This window comes from Pogona vitticeps, chromosome 2 (genome assembly GCF_051106095.1).
Source record: "Pogona vitticeps strain Pit_001003342236 chromosome 2, PviZW2.1, whole genome shotgun sequence".
Taxonomy (NCBI): domain Eukaryota; kingdom Metazoa; phylum Chordata; class Lepidosauria; order Squamata; family Agamidae; genus Pogona; species Pogona vitticeps.
Window position 1 is genome coordinate 248,250,882 of NC_135784.1, and position 13,419 is coordinate 248,264,300.

Genomic DNA, 13,419 nt, shown 5'->3' on the forward strand with positions numbered 1-13,419 from the left:
GGAATCTAAAGATCCAGGGGCTGAATCTCTTCTACTTTTTTCTAACAATTTATAATTAGTTTACGCTGGTTATGTGTGTGCATGTGCATGCAGACACTTGGTTTAATATATACTTCCAGACATAACCTGGGACATTATCAAATTACAACATTCCTTTTCCATGTAGACCTGGCTTCTTAAAATACATTTTATGGTGATTTTTTTATATTGCTCACATTTATTCTGGATTGCACACTGTGGTGCACAAGCTTCCCTAAGGAGGTCAGAGAGTTCCACGGGCCACTTACCTACCACCTTTGCGCTGAGGCAAGTCCCAAGACCTCAGCAGTGTGTAGCGTAAGTACCTTGAACAAGTCTGACCTTAAACAAGTACATTACTTCATGCAGCACATCTCCAAATACTGAAGGACAGGTTACTTACCTGTAAACATGGTTCTTCAAGTGGATTCTCCATGAATACACACTAATGGGTTAAGTCAGCACTTGTGCTGGCCTCTCGGAATCTTCTAGAGCTGCAAGAGAAAAGTAACAATGTTCAGGTTGCCCTGCACTGAGCATGCTCAGCCCGCCAACGGCTCAGTTCCCCATGTCCGCCATATGAAGAGTTGGAACCCAGAACACTCCTCAGTGACGAACAAGTGGGGAGGCCGGGCGGGACGTGTGTATTCATGGAGAATCCACTTGAAGAACCATGTTTACAGGTAAGTAACCTGTCCTTCTTCAACGTGGTTCTCCATGAATCCACACTAATGGGTGACTAGCAAGCACACTTACAGGATGGTGGGCCGTCACTGAAGCAGTGAAGTCAAAACAGCCCTTCCAAAATTGGTCTCAGCTTTAGCCCGAAGGTCCAACTTGTAGTGGGTAACAAAGGTAGAAGCATTGGACCAAGTAGCAGACCGACAAATTTCTTGGATGTCGATTCCCCTTAGCAGGGCCGTAGATGTAGCCATGGCCCTAGTGGAATGGGCTTTGAGACCTTCCGGCACAGGTTTCTGCAGCAGTTCATATGCCAGAGAAATGGTAGAGACTAGCCACCTGGAGAGGGAAGAGCAGGAAGCAGGAGAACCTTTGCGAGGCCCATAAAAACAAAGAAACAGTCTGTGGGCCTTTCTGAAATCTTTAGTCCTGGTAACATAATAGGCCAGTGCTCTACGAACATCTAAAGCATGGAGCATGCGTTCAACTTCCGTAAGTGCATTGGGAAAAAGGGTTGGTAAAATTAATGGTTGGTTAACATGGAAGGTAGAGACAACCTTAGGCAGAAATGTGACATCAGGATGAAGGACAACCTTATCCTTAAAAAACTGTAAATAAGGAGGATCTGCACGTAGTGCAGCTAGCTCACTAGCCCTCCTGGCCGAAGTAATGGCCACCAAAAACAGCGTCTTGAAGGACAAGAATTTCAAGTCACAAGAGGCCATGGGTTCGAAGGGATGCCTCGTAAGACAATGCAAAACAGTCTGTAGCGACCACTGAGGTATTGGTCTTTTAGCTGGGGGTCGCATGTTGTCAAGTCCCTTGAAAAAGGCTTTAAGGGTTGGGTGAGAGAACCATCTGGATGACTCTGAACCCGTAGGTTGAAAAGCCACTATAGCTGCTGCGTAAACCTTCAGCGTTGATTTAGACAGGCCGAAGTCAAAAAGATGCCTAAGGTACAACAGTAGAGTCGATAAGGCCACAGGTGAGGGGTGTAGGCCACGCTCCTGAGTAAATCTAAGAAAGTTTCTCCACTTGTAGCTATACAGCAACTTAGTGGCAGGTTTCCGTGCCTTGTCGATGATCTCTGTCAATGATGGGAAATCCTCCACGCAGTCAAGTGGAGTGCATCGAGGTCTGGATGGAGAACATTCCCTCCGCTCTGAGTGAGTAAGTTGGGCTGCAATGGAAGAGTCACCCTGTCCACTGACGCTTGAGATAGAGTGGAGAACCACGGTTGACGTGGCCACCAAGGGGCAATTAGTATTGCTTCTGCCCTCGTCTGTAGTAGTCTGACTATGACCCTCTGAAGGAGTGGCAGAGGAGGAAACAAGTAGATGAGGCCTCTCTTCCATGGTACCATGAACGCGTCTCTGAGGGAGCCTTGTCCTCTGCCCGCGCGGGACGCATAGAGTGGACACTTCGTGTTGTATTGCGTGGCAAACATGTCCACCAGTGGATGCCCCCATCGTTGGCAAAGGGTGGTGAACACCTTCTGGTCCAGTTGCCACTCGTGGGATTGGAACGGGCGACGACTGAGTTCGTCCGCCAACTGGTTGTCTGATGTGGCCACATGGATAGCCACTGGAAAAATGTGCCTCAGGTAGCACCATTCCCAGAAATGTACTGTGAGAAACAGCAGAGACTTGGACCTCGTGCCCCCTTGCTTGTTCAGGTAGTACATCGTGGTGGTATTGTCCGTTACTACCTGCACAGCTGTGCCCCTGAGAAGAGGAAGAAATGCCCTGAAGGCCTTTATCACCGCTAGCATCTCTAGATGGTTGATATGCAGGGATGCTTCCTGCGGGGACCACAGAGCATGTATCTGGTGATGTAGACAATGGGCTCCCCATCCCATCGGGCTGGCGTCCGTTGTCACCTGTATGGTGAGTTGTAGAGGACGAAAGGGTCTCCTGATTAGCAGATGTGGAAGAAAGAGCCACCACTGTAACTGCCTTGCAAGTTCTGGAGTGACCCTGAGGCGCTTGTGATGACTGTCTGCCACAGGGTTGAACAGAGCCATCAGCCAAGATTGTAGAGAGAGCATTTTGAGCCTCACATGGGGCAAGGTGGCCGTTGTTGAGGCCATGAGGCCTAGCAGGTGTTGTGCTAGCTTTGCAGATACTGTCCTCCTTGGCTTGAACCTCAGAACTGCTTTTCTTATTTTCTGGACACGTTCTGGAAGTATGAACAGGCGGGCTTGCACGGCATCCAGCCTGGCCCCTATGTAGTCCATCACTTGAGAGGGTCGTAAATGAGACTTCTCGTAATTGATGGATAGGCCTAAGGCCTGTAGGGTCTGCAGAACTTGATGAGTGTCCTGGTAGGCTTGGTGTTTGGACTTTGACACGATCAGCCAATCGTCGATATATGGGTAAATTTGAATCCCCTGGAGACGTAGATAAGCTGCCACCGGGGCCATACATTTGGTAAAGGTCCGTGGGGCGGTGGAAAGGCCGAATGGGAGAGCTACAAATTGGTATATGGTGTCCTGGAAGATCAGTCGAAGGTACTTTCTGTAGGCCTCGTGGATTGTTACATGAAAGTAAGCATCCTTCAGATCCACCACTACAAACCAATCTCCTTTCTTGAGCAGGTGGACGATCCCTTCCAGAGTAACCAACCGGAACTTCCGAGGATTGAGGTAGGTGTTGAGATCCCTCAAATCCAGTATGGGTCGAAGACCCCCGTCCTTCTTTGGAACAGCAAAGTATCGGGAGTAGAACCCGTTCAGGATGTCCCTGTAAGGTACCTTCTGGATGGCTCGCTTCTGTAGTAGAGTGAGAATCTCTTCCTCTAGGACGGGGTCGAAGGATGTATGCCTGACCCATCCTAGAGGAGGCAATTCTATAAACTCCAGGCGGTAGCCGGAGCTGATAATTTTCAAGACCCAGGTGTCTCGAGTGATCTTGTACCAGTTCTGAAGGAAAGGAGAGAGGCGAGTCAGATGGTGGTGGATCCGGATGCTGACTGGGAAGTCAAAGGTATTGCTTGAACTTCCGGCCAGAAGGCTTGAATGACTGGCGTTTGCTGTGTGTCTTGAAGCTAGAGGCGGAGGAAGAAGCCTGAGAAGATCTTGCAGGCGGTTGTGGCCTGAACTGGCGATAAGTGGAGGTTGTACCCTGCTGGTACGACTGCTGTTGAGGCCTGGAACGCCACTGAGGTTTTGAAGGCCTTGGCTGTTGTTGTATGGCATAAGATTTTGCCGTTTTCTTACTCTCGTGGAGGGATTTCAAGTTCTCATCTGTTTTCTCACTGAAAAGACCAGTGGCATCAAAGGCTAAGTTCTTAATCCTGGCTTTAATGTCATCCATGATGTTGGCAGACCGTAACCAGGCGTGCCGCCGCAAAGTAATGATAGATGCCAGATTTCTAGCATTGGCATCCGCCACATGCCGTGAAGCCAGACGTTGGTGCTTAGACACAGTCTGTGCCTCAGCATAAGCGTCAAGGCATACTTGCCTGATGTCTTCCGGTGCCACTTGGAGCGCTGGGAGCACTCTCGCCCAGAGTTGTTTTTGATAAGCCCCCATGGCCACCAAGTAGTTGAGGGCTCTGAGGGCAAAGGTGGTCATTGAGTAGAGCCGCCTTCCAAGCACCTCTAGGTCTCTACCTTCTTTGTTAGTTGGCGTAGGATGACCCTTAGTGGGCAACCGTCCCGCACTAGATTCCACCACAAGAGAATTAGGGGCTGGGTGTTTTAGAAGGCACTCTGTCTTTGGACCATGGACCCGATACATGTTCTCAGTCCTCCTGGAAAAGGTGGGAGAATCAGCTGGATGGTCCCAATAGCCAGTGATAAGATCCATGAGTTCTGGCACATAAGAAAGGCTAACTGGACGAGACCTGTCCTTGTGAATGTCCCCAAAGATGAGGTCATCCTCACGAGAAGGAGATTTCTCCACCTCCATCCTCAAGGTAGCAGCCATTCTTGCGACCATCTGAGGATAAGACGAAAAATCCTCCGATGGAGATGAAGGATGGATATCTGCCGCATCAAACCCCAGTGGTTCAGCCGGTACCGGTGTCTCCAAGGAGGCGTCTGATGTACCTTCGTCCTCGTGTTCAGAAGAGGAAACCGAGTCAGGTTCATCCTCCTCCTCCAAAAGCCGAGGGGCGACAGGCTGTGGTATGCCCTCTGTAGGCTTGGGAGGTTTAGTGGGTAACGGTCTACTCGGGCTCGGTAAGGGCGCCGAGGGCTTGTCAGCAGGTGTCGGCGTCGGGACACCGTGCTTGGTAGACCGACCCTCCGCCGGAGTAGCGCGGTCCTCGTCATCTGGGAGAGGGCGCTTTCGACGTCGACCCTTTTTTGGAGGCAGCGTGGTGGAAGTAGACGAGGAGGAAGAGTAGGTCCTCTTTCGTCGACGCCATCTATCCCTCGACGTGGAAGAGGAATCAGACGTATAGTCCCGTTTATGCCGATGACGGCGGCGAGACCTCCGTCTCTCATGGCTGTCATCGGAGTCCGATGAAGAATAATCCCGACGTCGATGTTTCCGTCGTCTATCGCCATCCGCAGTACGCTTTCGCTTGCGATGGCGCTTAGGCTTCTTAGGGATAGTGTCCTCCTCAGTCTCGAGCGTTGGGCGTCGAGGAGGGACCGGTAAATTCGGCTCCCCCGGTCTCCTCGGAGAGGGTGTCGGAGACTTAGTAGCCGGCGATCCCGGTGTAGACGACCGGGATCGAGACGCCTGCCCAGGTAGAATTGGGCTCCGAGGCGCATCGGTCAAGCCAGAGATGATTTTGTCAATCTGGCTTGCCGTGGGAGACCTCTCGACGACGACCAACGGTTCTTGTCGTGGAAGCAGAGAGGCTCCAGGCTCCGACGCGGACTCGCGGTCTCTCGAAGAGTCCTCCAGGAACGGAGAAGGGAGTGAGGAGGAGATGGGAGGCACTACCAGTGTAACCTCCTTCGATGTCGATGCTCCCTTCAGCTTTTGTTTCTTCTTTTTCAGGTGTTCCGGCTTCGGTGGAGATATGGAGCCAGTCGACGCTGAGGTAAGTACCTTCTTGGACGAGGTTTTCGCCTTGGACTTGGTTTTAGCCTTTTTAGGAACATCCAGGATAGTATCCGATGAGGTGGATTGGACTACCCTAATCTCTGACCGTACTGAGGAGGAGGATTGGGCTACCTCCATCTCGGATGGTTGCGAGGCTGACAACGTTTGCTTCCACAGAGAATACCGAAGACGTTGTTGCCGAGCCTTCAAAGTCACCTTAGTGAATCTTTTGCAGTGCCGACAGTTGGAGACCGAATGGGATTCTCCAAGACAGTAGAGGCAGAGAGAATGTCCGTCCTGGAAAGGGAGTTTCCGGGAACAGGCGGTGCAGAGGCGAAAGGGTCCTCTCCTCGGGGATGGTTTGTCCTTTGGAGGCATAGACTAAGCGGTAAATGGAAGTAGACCAGGAGTCCCGAGTAGCGGATCGTTTGTTGGGCTTGGTAGAGGTCGGTAGACCGGGAGTCTCGAAGGCTCTGGAGCTTTCGACTGACGTAGCGAAGGGTAGTAGACCAGGAATCCCAGATAAAGGAAGGTAGGCCAAGGCGCCGGATACCAGAAGATTGAAGAAATCCGGCAGGCGCGTGGCGCCCCGCAGGTGGCCAATTACCGTTGATTGGTAAGTTCAACTGGCGCGTGGCGCCTCAGAGGGTGGCCTAAAAGGCCAAATAGGCCAAAAGAGAAGTAGGCAAAGCCGCCAGAAGCAAAAAACGAAGTCAAAATCCAGTCCAAAGTCAGGGCAACAACAGGCAGATCAACGATTTCCAGTCCGGTCAAGATAAAACGCGAAAAATAGCCAAAAAACAGGAGCTCAGTCCGAGAGGTTCCAACTTTCACAAGCGGAAAAAAGGAACTGAGCCGTTGGCGGGCTGAGCATGCTCAGTGCAGGGCAACCTGAACATTGTTACTTTTCTCTTGCAGCTCTAGAAGATTCCGAGAGGCCAGCACAAGTGCTGACTTAACCCATTAGTGTGGATTCATGGAGAACCACGTTGAAGAAACATGGGTTTTGTAATTCTTTAGAATTCACAACAGCTCAGTAAGGTAGGACTCTCATTGATAGCTAGTTTGTGGCCCTCTCCACTCTCCTGGATTTAGCCAGACCCTGCTGTTCAAGAGACCAGCAGGGTCTGGCAAAATTTTTATAATTCTTTTTTTTATAATTATAAAATAGAATTATAAAAATTTAAGAATTTTTGTAATTATTTTTATTAGAAAAATAGAGTTTCATAGAATCAGTTTATATTGCTCAAGCTTTAGCATAAAGAACATATTCAAAGAGTATTACAGTTAAATAAAATAACTAATCCCTATTAAAATAAGCAACACTACTAAGCTAGCCTAAGGTGGGCTAACCCCACCTCTTCTGGGCAATTACATACTTTACCATCCAACTACATAATGCATTCCAGAAAGAATCATAATCTCTCTGAGACTTCAGAAATCAATTAGCTTGTAACTTAGATCTAACACACACTTCTCCTTCCATCTTTTCTACATTCTCTAACTCCTCCCTTCTCCTTGACACTTCATGGCTGTTAACCAATTAGCCTCAAGCGGATGTAACACCTTCCTCCACCCTCAATTCCCATGAAGATCCAGGTGTGTTATCTCTTCTCCAATTAGCTCGGAATGTTGAGTCTTTTCACGAGCCTCTTTGACCTTTAGCTTATCACGAATCATGTTGTACCAGTCTTCAGAAAAACACTCTCACACCACTTAGAAAAATACATTCCAAAGTCTCTCAAATCATCTTCACACAGAACCTGTCTGACTCCATTTTACATTTCTCTGACTACATATTCCACACTGCTTCAACTCCATCACACACACCAGATTAGAATGACTAAATTATTGCATTTTTGTAAAACAAATAAATAAAACCAGCAAGCACATCTCATCATATTTTGTCATATGTGTTGTGAATTGGACTGCATGCGGATATATGGGCATGCACACGTACAGGCTCTTGCTGCTGCAGTCCCGGGAGTGTTTTTGTCAAAATAGTCTTTACCCGCACTTCTGGTTTAATAGAGATCCGATCAAAACATACTAACTTGCTACAGAATAACTTCAGTCACAACTACAACAAACTAAATTATGTAATGTAAAAATGTAATGGATAATTCAACATTGGGGGGAAGGAAGCTGTCTCTTCCCCCCCTTTTTTCCTTTTAAAAACAAAAATATTAAGGCCAATGCTGTCATTTACCCATTCCATTTCCAGTGACTTATATAGTTCAGTAGCACAGTCAGACCAGACCAGTAAAGCTAAATAAATCTGGTGTGAAATGTTGACTTTATTCTGTGGTTTCCATGATTCATGCAATTACCATGTATAAGCATGATGTAAGAGTCCTGAGATGTTGCTGAAAAGAATCAAGAAACTGTTCACCACTTCCTGCACACTATTGCAAGAACAGTGCAATATAAGGGAGATTTTTTATTTTGTTTTCTTATAAAGCAGTCTCTGGTGTTGGGGATTTCTCCTCCCGCTTTTGCTACAAGGAATTTTAGTGACAGCCACACCAATCTACGGGAGCCCAGACCATATTTTGGCTTCTTTTCTGCTAGTAAAGTATACTATTCCTCTGTTCATAATTGAACATCAGATGAATTTCAAGAAGTTTGCATTATAACAAGCCGGTAACATGTCATGGCAATTGGTGGGAAGGTATGGAGGACCTCTATATTGTACATAGTGACAATTTGTGAGAAACGTTTTGCTCCCTCAAACAAAGTGACAGAGAAGAACATAGGAAGATCTCTGCCAGGTGAGCCTAGAACCTATATAACCTGGAATTTGGCTTCCCACAGTGGCCAATCAGATATTTGGCATAACCAATTTATCTTACAGACCTGTAGAAGAATCACTGAAAATTGACCCGTCAGAAAATGACACAGGTGTATTACCATTAATTCAGTTAGCAGTTCTGCTGGATTTTTTTTAATGCAATTGGGCAATTTAATTAGTCTTTAACTTAACTTGGGGCTTTTGTACCAACATCTCTTCAATGATAAGTTGATCAGGAATGGAAGAATGTAGAGAAAGAGAGCTGTTCCCAAGTGACAGGATCATAAATGAACTACCGTATTTTTCGCACCATAAGACGCATTTTTCCCCCACAAAACGGGGGTGGAAAGTCTGTGCATCTTATGGAGCGAAGAAAACAGATTATATTTTCCTGTTTTCTTCTCCTAAAAAATTGGTGCGTCTTATGGAAAGGTGCGTCTTATGGAGCGAAAAATACGGTATATAATGATTCAATTCTTAAAAAAACCTATAGCTTATGAATGTGGGATATTGTGCTTATCTATCAAGAATTCAAAAAGCCAGGAAATGGCCCAATATTGCTGCACAATACCATATTGCCAACAAGAAAACAGATGCCAAGCTTTACATAGCAAAGGGCAGCCTGAATGCTGACAACACCAACGACAGCAATCAAGATGGTCTACAGGATACACTTGTTACCCCCAATGGGTTCTTGTTCTTTATATCCTGGGGAGAGGGACCATGAGAGGAGAGAGACAGCCCAGCCAGACTACTGACAAGAAGACCACACACCAACAATTTTGGGTTAAGCACTATTCACGTAACATTTATTGATGAGACATAAGACATAGGATATAAGACAAAAGGTACTAAGAGGTCTCTCTTTCATACTTCCCATTCACACAAGATACTCATCCAGAAGGCCCTTCTCTGGGCGTGATCACTCCTCAGAAAGGGTGATGAGGGTCGTTCCAGCACTCTTCCGAAGCCCACCTGTCTCTTCCTGGGTCATCCTTCTTATAGGTCTTTTCCTTGTGGGCTGTGCTAATGAGCTAAACCTGGCCTAGCACAAGTACTGGCTTCCTTGGCAGGTATAGTCTGTTGCCGTGCAGGAATGCTTCTTTTCATGTGTACAGTTTGTTCCATCTGCCACAGACTTGGCTTCAGCTAGGCTGCCTCCTCTTTCTTAAGCTTGCTTTCTCCAGTTTTAGTTATATTTGGACATTTTGCTCCAGCTCATTTCCCTCTTGTCTGGGCACAACAATTGCAAAAGTCCAAACCATACTGCAAAAACACCTAGATTGCTTTTTAAAAAGCAGAAAGCACCTTACCTTACCAGGCAGCCTCCTCTGATCGCACACTCTCTAACTGTTGGGGCAAAAGAGCTACAAAGAAGCAGCCTCTTCACCACTAACCGTTCGCAATTTGAATTTCCTGCCATTCCCCCCACCTTTTTGTGTTCGTAGCTGGAAGCTCCGGCCGCAAGTCGAAGGAAAATTTTGCGGCCAGAGCTGGTTGTAACTCAAAATGTTTGTATATTGGGACATTTGTAAGTTGAGGCACCACTGTACTTCTGTTCTCCATTTCTCAGAGTGGTATTTGTTTGTTCCTTTTTAATTTTTGTATACTTATGAGTTTTTCAGCTTTAATACTGTCTTCTAATGATGTAAGCTGCCTCTTTATACTCACTGTTCTTAGCTTTTAACATTGTCTTTCAATTATGTAAGCCACCTTGGGCCCTTTTTAAGGAGAAAGGTGGAGTAGAAATAAATAAATAAATAAATAAATAAATAAATAAATAAATAAATAAATAAATAAATAAATAAATAAATAAATAAATAATTCATAAAGTGACACAATGCAAGCAAAAATCCCAGAAGCTGAATCCTTATTTCATCAGTTAACCACTTCTCATCCAAATGCAAAGTAACTGTTAGGCTATTTTTCAATAAATGTGAATAGTAGTGAGCAGAAGATGATATCCTGACTACTGCCATGGGTGTTGACAACATTCAGTTTGTATTTTGCTATGTAAAGCTTGGCATCCTTTTTGAAATAGTGCTATTTTTTAGAAACTCATAACTTGAAATCTCTTTGCCCAAACTTCCCCAAGTCTGGGGACAGAGAAAGAGCAGACTGTCTGCCACATCTGTGCCAAATTTGGTGCTGATCCAAGGTCATTTCAAAGTTAACTTTTTTGTTAAAAAACAACAAGCAACCACCCCCAACCCCCATTTTCCACTTGGCTTATGGAATGTTGAATTCTGCTGTCACACAATATATATTGGTGCATTCCCATGCACCAATAATAATAATACTGTCTCACCTCCCTCCTCAAGATGTACATTGCCAAAGCTTATGTAGAGGCATAATGTAAGCTAAAGAAAGGACAAGGACAAGTAGGTGAGATTACAAGGCAGGGGTGCTTTATTCAGAGGGAAAAGTGGGCATTTGCGCATGGACCACTATCTGTAGGTACCCACATGAAGAGGGGGAATATTCTGCTATGATTATTTGATGCATTAAAAGGGGCTTAGCAGAGTTTACAAAATTGCTTTACTCTCTGTTGGACCCCTCTCTAAATGGCAGGATACCCATATCCTGCTGTTTATTTTAAAAATAAAAGTAGTCTAAAGAATTGATAACTAATTTATTAACAGCAGCTAGACTGATTATTGCTAGGCAATGGAAATTAAAAACTGAATTGCAAATTGAAGAGTGGTACAAAGAAATATGGAATATAGCAATAAATGATAAATCAACTTGTAATTTAAAGATTAAGAAAGGAGAATTAAAAAGAATAATTTTTACGAAATATGGGGCAAATTTTTGAAATATGTGGTAATAAGGGGGAAAGGGAAAGCTCCAAATCAAAAATCTATGCAGTTTTGGAGAAGAGGACAATAGAAGAAGAAGAAGAAGAAGAAGAAGAAGAAGAAGAAGAAGAAGAAGAAGAAGAAGAAGAAGAAGAAGAAGAAGAAGAAGAAGAAGAAGAAGAAGAAGAAGACTTTAAAAAAAATAAGAGTAGTCCTTAATATGACTTGCCCAACATGATCCCCTCCTGCCAACCAATCAAAATAATGATGCTGGTGAAGGGTATTGGGGAAAAACAGTGCTGCAAGCCTGCTGGGAATTGTAGTCTCTCTCCTTTCCCCTGGCCAGTGGTGGCAGGTGGTGAGTCAATCCAATCATATTAAATAAATAAATAAATAAATAAATAAATAAATAAATAAATAAATAAATAAATAAATAAAGAAAGAAAGAAAGAAAGAAAGAAAGGAAGGAAGGAAGGAAGGAAGGAAGGAAGGAAGGAAGAAAGAAAGAAAGAAAGAAAGAAAGAAAGAAAGAAAGAAAGAAAGAAAGAAAGAAAGAAAGAAAGAAAGAAAGAAAGAAAGAAAGAAAGAAAGAATGAATGAATGAATGAATGAATGAATGAATGAATGAATGAATAATCCTGGTGATCAAGAGGCATTCTGGGAGTTAGAAAGGGGATTTTTAGCACCAGGCAAAGAACAATCACCATATCATCATAACAGTGTTCAAATAAGTTGCATTTTGGAGGAAAAGAAAATACAAGGATACATGCTCTGTTGCAACCTTGCTGATGACTGGATCATCTCTCACCTTCTTAGGTCCCACTTGCCTGTTGGTTGGTTGATTGATCAGTAATCAGAGCTTTCAGAAGAAACAGCTGTTTTTGATGACTTTTTGAAGCTTTCAAAAAAGACAGAGGAGTTATAGAAGGGAGGTTGTGTAGATCAGAACCGACCAGATTGGGAAGGGTTGTTTATGGCACTGGTGAATTGGATGGAGTTCCTGTTTGCTGTCTCTTACGCTGGCTATGTGACCTTTGCAAATTTAGTTTCACAGTACTGAATGGAAAACAATTGCTTTTGTTCTTATTCTCTGTACTTTTGTGATTTTTGAGCTGGACACTTGTTCCTTGTATGGCTAAAACTCTAAAAATTCTCAATCCAGTAGAGCCACTGGTCATGTTAACTCTAGATTCTGGGACTTATTATCCAAAAAAGTAACTTTTCCGAGCTTTGATTATTTTTGGGTTTTGTGGTGTTAGTAAGTCTTACAGAGTTTAATCTTCTAGGCAAGTTATGTGTTTTAGTCCTTGACACTTCCTTCTCCAAAGTAAACTAATTGGATCTAGAACAGTAGGACCCCCATATCTGAGGGGGATTAGATCCAAACCCCACCACCACCATGCATGCTGTAAAACATGGATTATTGTGAAGATTACTATAATAGCAAATGCGATACATACCATGCTCTCTTGCTTCCTCTTGTGGCCTGTTCTGGTAACTTGATTGTTAAAAATATATATTTTGGGGATTTTTCTTTTAGTATTTTTTGATATTTTAGGACCATGGATAAGTGAATCAGTGGATACTGATCCTGCGGGTAAGGGGGTCCTACTGTATATAGTTGGAAACATGCTCCATAGGGCTCCATAAGATTTTCTCCTTTGCACCTGTAGTGAAGCCTTGCCTTTCCAGAGCCTCTAACTTTCAGCAAAAGGAACAAAGAATCTTGTGGTACCTTGACAGCTGTCACATTTTATTATGGTATACCATAATAAATCCAATTATAATCCAGCAATGGGCAATATCTGGGCCCACAGATGTTACAGGACTGCAAGATACATCATTCCTCATCATTGATGAGGCTGGGCCGACTGCAGTTGTTCAGTAACATCTGGAGGGCTCTACATTTCCTTTCACCAAAATGTTAAACCATGATAGAGCATGTGAGTGTTTCATGAGTCACTCATCGCACTTCTTGACACAGCTACTCCTGCCTGATAGTGAGTACGAAAGCTGTAATGGAAAGTGCAAAACCTTTTGTGATGAGGCAGGACTGAAAATGTTGTATAGAAGGAAGCAGAAAGTTTCAAGTTCGAGCTCACAATATAATTATTGACTTGTCAATTGTCTG